Source organism: Macrobrachium rosenbergii, chromosome 6 (assembly GCF_040412425.1).
Source record: "Macrobrachium rosenbergii isolate ZJJX-2024 chromosome 6, ASM4041242v1, whole genome shotgun sequence".
Taxonomy (NCBI): domain Eukaryota; kingdom Metazoa; phylum Arthropoda; class Malacostraca; order Decapoda; family Palaemonidae; genus Macrobrachium; species Macrobrachium rosenbergii.
The window spans coordinates 39,871,914-39,882,350 of record NC_089746.1 but is presented as its reverse complement, the minus strand read 5'-3'; the positions used below and the strand labels follow the sequence as shown (position 1 = coordinate 39,882,350).

Genomic DNA, 10,437 nt, shown 5'->3' with positions numbered 1-10,437 from the left:
TTTCACTGTCGGTTGATATTTCATCACTGTCTCTTGTACCAGGACCCTAATTATCCATTTCATTTCCTTCTAAATCCGATTCATTTTCATATCCAGAAAATGAGTCGAGAAGGTCTATAAAATAGTTATCCTCGTCGAGAGCTCTTCTCTCGATCTGCCGGCGGTCAACTCGAGGATGTCGTACCCTTGACCCCTCCTCCTGTGACATCTTGATGAAGACTGATGAATTTTAGGGAAACACGTGAATTTATATGAATTCACTGTATGGCAACTGACAGACTGTTACCATATCAAGAAAAAGAGGCCAGTATTTCAATCATCAGTCCTTCACATAAAAGGAAATTACCGGTGCTCGTATACGACACAACAGTGTTCCGGGCCAGTTTATTAAATGCGTCGTATACGTTACAACCGAAATCAAAGGGTTAAGGCTTAAATGTAAGGCTATCATATGATATTATAAACGTTGCAAAATACGTGAACAGCAATTTCATTATAAAACGTTGATTAAAATTTAACAGCCCTTGAGCTATGGAAGAGACGCTTGCTCTTCGGAAAAATATAGAGGATTTTAGTTCGTTACGAAGAAAACGAACTTTGTACGTAATAATACAGGTTGCATGGGCTGGGAAAAAAAGAAATTATCTATTAAAGAAAAAATATAGAGAATACTAAGAATAAATACAGAAACACTAAAGAAAATAAATCCAGATGAAAAATGCCAACATTAATGGAAAGAGAGCTGGACACTTTACACTCCTGATTGATATCAGTAAACAAACGACAATATCTATAGGAAATATACATGCATACATGCATATAAAGCTACATAAACATACACTCACATACATTATATATATATACTGTACATATACATATATTTATATATACTGTGTATTTATATATACTGTGTATTTATATACATATATATATATATATATATATATATATATATATATACACATATACATGCGTGCGCGCGTGTGTGTGTGTAAGTAGGAACAGAAGCAATTTTACTTAAACACAGAAGTTTAACCTCACAAAATAATCCACAACAAAATAACAAATATGCGCAATCACCACGCAAGAACCGTCTGATCAATTTTTCTGTAAACTAATACTCACCTTGCATACATGGAAATTTGAGTATGCCGCCATTAATGAATTACGATAATCCCTTCCAAATAACTGACGAACTCAGGTTTCCTATTTTACTGACATCAATGGCCATATCGTATAATGAATTAAAGGTAATCCACAAATAATTATAGAGCGCTGAGCACAAAATCAACTTTGAATAGCCGAAGCAAATAGGTTAGGCAAACTGTGCCGTTTCCAAATGAAATCGTTAACCTTTACAAAGCACTGCAAACCTCAACTCACAATTACCTTTTTTTTTTTACCTCATTCACATAACAGACCCATTATGTTACCTTTTTTTCGACTAGGAATTGATACCATACTTAAAGGAGAGAGAGAGAGAGAGAGAGAGAGAGAGAGAGAGAGAGAGAGAGAGAGAGAGAGAGAGAGAGAGAGAGAATTCTTAATTTTTTAACCTCAATGGTTTTCCATCGTTCCTCCGATATTGGGTGATTTAAGAGATCATTAAATGCAAAATCATAGTCTTGTTTGTGGGTTTTGACATCATATTATAACAATGAGAAAGGAAAATGACGATATTTTGAAATGGAAATGAACCAGGTAACGTTTCAATTACGTGGGTTTATATACAATTATCCCTTACACCATTTTTTCTTTAATGCAAAATTTTAAAAATATTAACTTACTGGCAAAGTAATTGGGCTTCACGAGAGGATACTAACGAAATAAAATGACGATAACAGTAAGGTACCCATTACCACAATTACCAACATTAGAATTTCCAACCTCAGTAGCAAATGAAGCAAAGTTTACGTTTTTGACGGCTTTTCTAATTTCTATTTTAAAATTCTCTACTCCATATGATTGGTGTCAACATCTCATTTGCAACTATAAATTACTTTTCAACAAGATTGCGTCCTTTTTGTCCTTTGTGCAATGTGACCTTTTTATTTGGAGTCATGTTTGCTGGTATTTCCAGGGAGAAATAAGTTACTTGTTACTTTGTTTATTTGGAATCCTTTCCATACAAATGTGCAGCTTTGTCTATACGACTTGGATATAGAGATTGAAGAATCAGTAATATAAAATTAGACGTTACGTACTGAACTTGGTCACATCTACCAGTTATTCTGAGTTCATTATCCGAAAGTGTCTCGCAAATTCTCGACTTCACTAAAAAATTTTGGAGATGATTTATGCGAAAACTTCCAACCAAGACGTTATCTTTCATGCGTGATTAATCTTTAATTATAGTATCGAGATGGTTCCTTTTAATTTCTTGGAAAAGTTTACTCCGCTGCGTACTTCTGTACTAGCATGTGAATGAGATATCAACGTTACAGTGATTTATTTCAAAAAGGAATAAATAACATTTACCAAAAAGGTTTGTTATTTTCATTGGGACAGACCTCAGTTCGGATTTGTTAACAGCTGTTTGATTATGACTGGGGAATGGTTATAAAAGTTTTAAAATTGAGTTTAAACAAAAACAGTATGACATTCATATGGAAATATTTTGTTACTGCCGTTTTTACTGGAAAACCGCATTAATATATTGCTGTTGTGTGAAATGGAATTTCTTTTACTTGGATTGAAGGAATTAACTACGTATGAAACATTTTTCTTTCAAAATAAGGTTTCTAAATAAAAATCATATATACCAGTAATCTGGGAAACTAAAATTAAAAGTTTTGATAATTTAGAATAAATTTTCTAATTTTTAGTTGATTATGGAAACGACAGAGAATTAGTTAACTGTTTCCATTTACAGCTCGAGCAGAAATTTACATTTTCTAACAGTCTTATGCAGCAATGTTTACAGTTTCCTTGCTTCTGCTTTTTCTGGCTCATTATGCCTTAAAGATGTAGGATTGTCTATCGCTGTCTTTGTAGTCATGCCACAACTTTCTTCCATAATTCTCAGTTTTTCTTCGATCAGGTAAAGTAATGCCATACCCATTGATCTTGAAGCTTCAAATAATAAAAGAATGTTTTCTGCGCAATCCTTTTAGAAAAAGAAATAACTCTCAAGATGAAAATAATGCTTCAGGAACATTAAGGTCCATATTTTCCATTCTTCCAGTAACGCTACATCTGCCACTCTCAATCTTCATGCAGAATATCAATAAGTGGTATCACTGGGAAACCAAAGCACTTGGTTCAACCGTTACACTTTAACACTACGGGATTTTATATTTTTCTTATCCAGACGCACAAGCAAGCAGGCACAACAAAAAGAACTTTATCATCTAAAGGAGATTCTGCTGATCCTGACATTTCAGCTCTTTTATTCGAGAATTCTCCTATTCCCGTCGTAATGACGTGGAGAAAATACTCTTCACGAAAATGTCACCTCTCTTGGGTCAGAGGTTATAAACCCGCGAACCCAGTGAAATCTCACCTTCAAAATGAGCAACTACATACACACTAATATATATATATATATATATATATATATATATATATATATATATATATATATATATATATATATATATATATATTTTTTTCAATAAAAGGTTCAAGGACTTTCATCTTATTAACGTAACGTATCTGTTTCATATATAAGGTCACTAGCACACACGATAAAATTCATAGATTTTCTGTTAGCGACAACGAAGTAGGATAACGAAAATTAACCCTTTTACTAGTTAACAACCCGTGACTTCAAAAAGTGAAATTATTTTTTTCTGATTTCAAAGACACTCTCCACGTGCACTAGTAACAGTACTTTTAAGCTGACATAAACTCCTATATACAATGAAGCCATTTTTTTAGGAGAAAAAATAAAAATAAAACTGACAGTTTTTTCATCCTTCTGTTTCATTAACATAATGGATTCCAGCCACTGAACATATCGGGCTTTACCCCTTAATTCCGGATAATGAGTTTTCTCACCGTAGTTCTGAAGCCCTGATGTAAAGACATGCGAACATGTACCGACTTTAATTCTACCATTCTAATTGTTATCGTTTCCAAATGAGGGTTCCTCTTAGCAAGTTTCCCCAGTAAAAATTGCCGAGCAAAAAAAAATGAAGATGAAACTAACCATCCCGGTTACATAAGGGAACTGGTATAAGGGAACAGCATCCAGACCTCTCTACGTATCCATAAAGAATACTTCTCGAAAGATACGGTTCCGCGATTGCCTTCCTTGAAATTCAATTAGGAAAACTACAGAATATCGCGCGAGATGTCATCTCCCGGCGCTTTATGCTCGGAAATTCGTTTTTCCGGTGAATCTCCTGGAAGGTGCGCCTTTTCTTAGAGGATATGAGAATTCCACAGGTTTCCCTTAAGGGGAAAATTTCATTCACCTTTAAGGTAAAAATAAAACTTAGCTCGTATTTTGTTTTACCGCCCTGGCAATCATTCTGGCAGACATATACTTTTCGTACTTACAAGTAAAGAAACTACTCCGGATCAGCTATTCGTTTTTAAGAATTATTATAATTCCTATATAAAATCAGAATTTACAAAATATATTTTTATTACGTCTCCCATTAATTAGATAAAGAAGCACTTTCAACATTACCTTTTATCACAAGAACAGAAGCTTGATTTTTTAAAAATTATCTACTGGCAGCTTTGGTGTGAATTAAACTTTAGACTTGACACCACAGAGTAAATAACTTGAACCTTACTTGTTTCAGCGTAAACTTATAAAATTGCTAATTATCATTCAAGAACTTAATGATCCCCTCCAGAGTTATACGTCATGCCAATGAATATCTATTCATTTCTGTCCGAATTAATGTCTCATGATTTCAATTTTCACTTTGCTATGCTACTCGTACATACTTGGTTAACAGTCTTTCGTGTGTAGGTTCGAAATTTTCTTACAGAACTGTTATCTGGAGGTATGCTTGGAGCTGTTCAAAATTATTCTTCTATATATAGGCTACTTCATTAACTCTCATGTACTTTGTAACAAATTTTTTTTACAGGGTTGTGTTATATTCATGTCCTCTACACTTAGTGAGAAATTACTATATTACTTGTGCATAATCTAACACGATATCACTCACTCCTCTAAACTTTTATTATCAACTGTGTCAATTTGAAAAATCTCAGAATATAAAGCAATTTATGTCAGGATTTTACACCTTTCATCCCATAACTAAATAAACTGCTGCTTCTTTTAAAAGCGCAATATCTTGAGCATTACGAACAATTATTTCACGAAAACTCACTTGACTGATATGAGGGGAACTTTATAAATAAAAAATGTCTTGAAAAAACATCGACAGGATATCTAATCTCGAAATTAATATTTAGTCATTTTCATCAACCTAATGGATCCAGGGTTTTGCAACAGCAGAAGTTTTCTCCTTAATTCCAAATAACGAATTTTTTGTCCGCCCCAAAAAGCAAACTGATATTAAAGATATTGGAAGTCGAATTTTTTTTTTAGCAGACTAAAGAGATGTGGAAACCTCAAGATATCCAAGGAGAAATTAAAGATATCGACAGGTAAAACTACCACCGACAAATAATTGGTCCCACTTAATGGATCGAGTAAGGGCTGACAGGAAGCCGTCCAAAATAGCCTAAACCAGGAAGATGAAAATGAGAACTGTAAGCTATGGGAATCTCTATCTACCTAAGGGATTACTATCGATGTATGGGATTCCCTTAGCATGGAAGTGGTCCAACTCCCCAATTATATATGCAAAACTGTTCACGAAATGAAATGCTTCGCGTCTTCTTCTATGAGTAATTTCCCAAAGGAATGAGCTCCCGTTGAGAGAAAGGATTTTATTCTTTTCGCGGAACTGTTATGGATTCCTAGGAACTGTAATGAATGATCAGAGGTGGGGAACGCAAGAAAAAAATCGAAAAAGAAGAAAGTGTAAAAGATAATTCTAGGAATGTCTAAAATTGAGCTTTAAGGAAATTCTTGAAATATCTAAATTGTGCTTTAAGAAAATTCTAGAAATATCTAAAATTGTGCTCTGAGAAAACTCTTGAAATGTCTAAAATTGTGCTTTAAGAAAATTCTACCAAAATCTAGAACTGCGGTTTAAAGCAACACCTGGAAATCAAATGGCAAAAAAAAAAATAAATTAAATAAATATAGCAATATTAAAAGATATTCCAAAAGCATCCCTTTTATATTGCAGTAATTCATTACCCTAGATTCCTAGAAGATCCACACTTTAATCTGTTTAAAAAACTAAAAAAAATAAAGTCCAATAAACGTCAGTGACTTCATACCATTGCAATTTAAAATAGAAATTACCCTTGAGCTTAGTAATCTAGTACCATTATGCAATTATATAGGCCCCTTCAATCTCTGGAACTAAATTCTCTAAATGCGTTGGTTTCTGTGCTACAGCTTTGATGATGTCCTAGATGTGACTAAAGTAAAAAGAAAAAAGTGCTTCCTAGAAAAAATTATAAGGATAGTCAAAATTGTAAGGAAAATTTTAAACCAAGACAGGATTAGCGAGATCGATGAACAAAGGCAGAGCAACCATTTATATCCAATATATGTTCCTTTTTCAACCTCCAAATTTTGGTCACCCGTTGTTACCAGGAATTGCTTTAATTCCACTTAAAAAAAAAGGACAAAATGAAATTAATATGCATATGGTTCTTGCGTTATGGTACTATTCTACTATCATGATATGCGTAAGTTTACTTGCAAAACTATGGTTATGTACATAGTTTAAGTTACGATTAAGCACAGGCATTTCTAAAACCCAAAATTCTACGAAAATTACGGTACTTTCAGCCTATGGCTTGAGATCATTACTTTATGCCCTGTCTATTGTCATTTAATGATGTTTTGGTAAACGGAATACAGTAATAATTTTTTTATACTTATTTTGTAAAATATAAGTAAATTTTTTCAGATGACCGTAAAATTTCCCAAGTCAATATCATTTAATTATAAATTACATTAGGCCTAACCACACGTAAACAAACCTTTATTTTTTTATATCTGACAAAAATACACTTGAAAATGGGCGGTACCCTCACGATGATTAGTTGACTATAACATGTCGGAATAACGTTATTATGTTTCATATAAATACTTGGTGATCCAGATGAATGCTTATTTAATAACCTAATTCTCTCCCTCAAATATATATTGTCGGTTAATAATGCTACCGAGTTACGAGAATGAAAAAAGTGTTCATAAGTCCAAAATTAAATACTTTGGTGGCAGAAGTTAATGTCTTGAAATGTGTTTCGAATACACACATTTTCATGTAACACTAAATACTGGAAGAAACATGGAACTATCACCATTTTCTAACGGTTAGATATTATCCACAACGTAAAATTGATGAAAATAAAATTTGTGATATTTTACATTTTGTTTTTTCATATGCTTCCATTGCTCACCTAATATGTTTTCCCATTATCCTCCTGTTTCATTTTCTGAGATTGAGATTAGATACTTTTCTTGGTGCTAACACAGTGGTGAAACTGTAATACGCAGTGATCGTGCTTTCCTTAACTGAAGCATTTATATACATTTTGGCCAGTTTATATATATATATATATATATATATATATATATATATATATATATATATATATATATATATATACATACAATAATGAAGCTACAAATGTCATGCTTAATATCAAATTCACGCTACCTCGGGATATGCCCGATGGGGAATTATCACCTTCATCGGGGATATTCCCGAGGTAGCGTGAATTTGATATTAAGCGACATTTGTAGCTTCATGATTGTATATAAATCACTGAGTGATAAAAAAATTCATATATATATATATATATATATATATATATATATATATATATATATATATATACTGTATATATATAATGACTTGGACGGAACAAAACAATTTTCAGTTTGAAAAACATGCTAGGCCTAGGGTACCGTGCTCCTGGCATATCTACGGAAAAAACACACACACATATAATATGTGTGTGTGCGTATGTGTGTGCATGTGTGTTTTCCATAGATACAGCAGGAAGCACGGTAACCTAGGCCTAACATATTTTTTAAAATGAAAATTGTCGTATCTTATCTAAGTCGTTTAGATAAAATTTTTTTATTGGAGTTATCTGTATTCTTATGTCGGTGTCTTAAATCTAATTTACATTTATGTTTATGACCTTTGCAGTATAGGCCCATATTTTAGACGCTTCTGTTATACTAACTAATTCCATCTTGCTAATTTAAGCCAAGGATTGTTATGAGTAATAACAGCATTTATTCTGTGCACCTACAAAAGAGCAATAGAACTACTTAATTAAAAATATAACCACGAAAAAGCCAACCAAAGTAGTGTAACACTACTATCAAACGCCTGGCCCTATAGCGATTTGAAAGCTCACGAAATAAAAATACTACTCTTCCCCTGTCAGGCATTAAAGGTGGCTGCTCGTTTTACCTCCCCATAAAGTTTGGCAAACAGTAAACTTCATCAATTCTGCGTTTAAGCAGAATCCCGGCATTATAAAATTTTGATAATTCCAGGTTTCTTCTCATATTTGGTGTGATTTATTCGAATCTGCGTTAATATGTACGGAAAATACATAAAAAGGTGTGCATGAAAAACTGTGTATCCGAACACATTTCAAGATGTTGACTTCGGCTACCGTGGTATTTATTTTAAGTTTTGATCACTTTTTTTCGTAGTCACTAACTCGATAATAACGCATATTAGTGAGAGAAATTTAGGTTATTAAATAAGCATTCATCCGGATCACCAAGTATTTGTATGAAATATAACAACTTTATTCGGGCATGTTATAGTCAACCGACATCGACAAGGTACGTCCCACTATTACGTGCATTTTCGCCAGATTAAAGAAGTAGAAAAAAAAAGGTATAGGGCGCAAGTCTTCATCTGGCCCAACACTAGGCATAACACAACCTGGTTGCCAAGCCTTTACTCTCCTATTGCACGATGCAATTAAAAATTAAAATCTTCAATAAACCTTAATAGCAGTAAGAACTTGCAGATATTATGGAGATGTTAGGATACATCTTTGTCTTTCATTCACACTTGTATTTTGCATTACCCAAAATCATCGGGTTCCCACTGTGGTCCCCATAATTACAAGATAGGCCTACAAGCGAGGGGCTGTAAAGCTATATTTCACATTTTTGTATTTTGCACCACCAAAGACCCCAGTTCCCCACTCTGGTCCCCATAATTGCAAGATATGTCTATGTGAGGGGAGGGGCAGGATCTCTAAAACTAGGCCTAGCATACTATAAACAGTTTCAGTCTGAAATCAACCTCAGAAATGTCCAAAACACACACTAAAATATAGGTAGCCTATATTGTATTTTCAGCTTCAGAATACGATTAGGCGTTACTTTAAAATGTACCAAACGACCAGTGGTTCAATAAACCCTTACCTTAATCAGCATCAGAACTTGCAGGAGGAGGTATCACGGATATGTTTGAGTACGCCCTTGCCATTTTAATTTTTAATGTTCGACTCACCCTCCCCCCCCAAAAAAAACCGGCGTCCCCCAACTGTGGTTCCCCATAATTGTGGGGTACTTTAAACTGTTAATATGTTACGTTCGAAACACACGAGGAACAAGCATTACACGTCTGCACCAACTGAACAACGACTACGAACTAAAACCGGTTTTCCCCACGTAGCCTCATTGGTGGAACTTACAAGAACTAACAAGTTTCAGTCTCCTGATCGGATTTTGTTTGTTCCAGTGCATTGTGGGTAAGGATGACTAGCGTATTTGAAACTTTTATTTTTATCTTAACCGGGAAATATGGTGGTAGTGGTATGTGAACAGTGCTGAAACTTGATTAGTTGTGTGCGGACTGCCGAAGAGCCCATAAAATCACAAAACTAGTTTAATCTAAAACAAACGAAGAAGCTTTACTCGCGTGACCGTGGAAACAACCTGAGAACTCTGATAAAGTCCAAGCAGGTAACAACAGTCATCGGTAAATATCACGGTAACAGTAAATTTGCGATAGTTTTTAATATGCATTTCGTATGAAGATATTTAAGAGCACAGGGTATTAACCCGGTATGTATCCACCTACGTCACCTCCGAGGTGCTAGTACTAAACACGGATGAAGCTCAAGGGGACGCCATGTTTAGTACTAGCCCCTCGGGGATCAAAGAATCGTATGTTAATATATAGAAATGGGTATATATAATACTTTGATCCCCGAGGGCCTAGTGCTAAACATGGGGTCCCGTTGAGTTTCCGCCACGTTTAGGGCTCGGAGGTGTTATTACTAAACATGGCCGAAGCTGAATGGGACGCCGTGTTTAGTACTAGCCCCTCGGGGATCAAAGATATTGTTTATCACTATACAGAAATGGATGTATATAACACTTTGATCCCCGAGGGG

General features: G+C 34.3%; 1 protein-coding gene across 2 annotated transcripts in view; it reads left to right on the top strand.

Annotated features, from left to right (window-relative positions):
- Positions 1–9,801: 9,801 nt before the first annotated feature.
- Positions 9,802–10,437, top strand: part of LOC136839464 (uncharacterized) — a 134,892-nt gene continuing 134,256 nt past the window's right edge. Inside the window, exon 1 of one of the 2 annotated variants that reach the window (XM_067105534.1) lies at positions 9,802–10,003. The gene's annotated coding sequence lies outside the window, so the exon portion shown is untranslated. Of the gene's footprint in view, positions 10,020–10,437 lie in introns of both variants that reach the window. The other variant, XM_067105533.1, reaches the window with a different exon arrangement.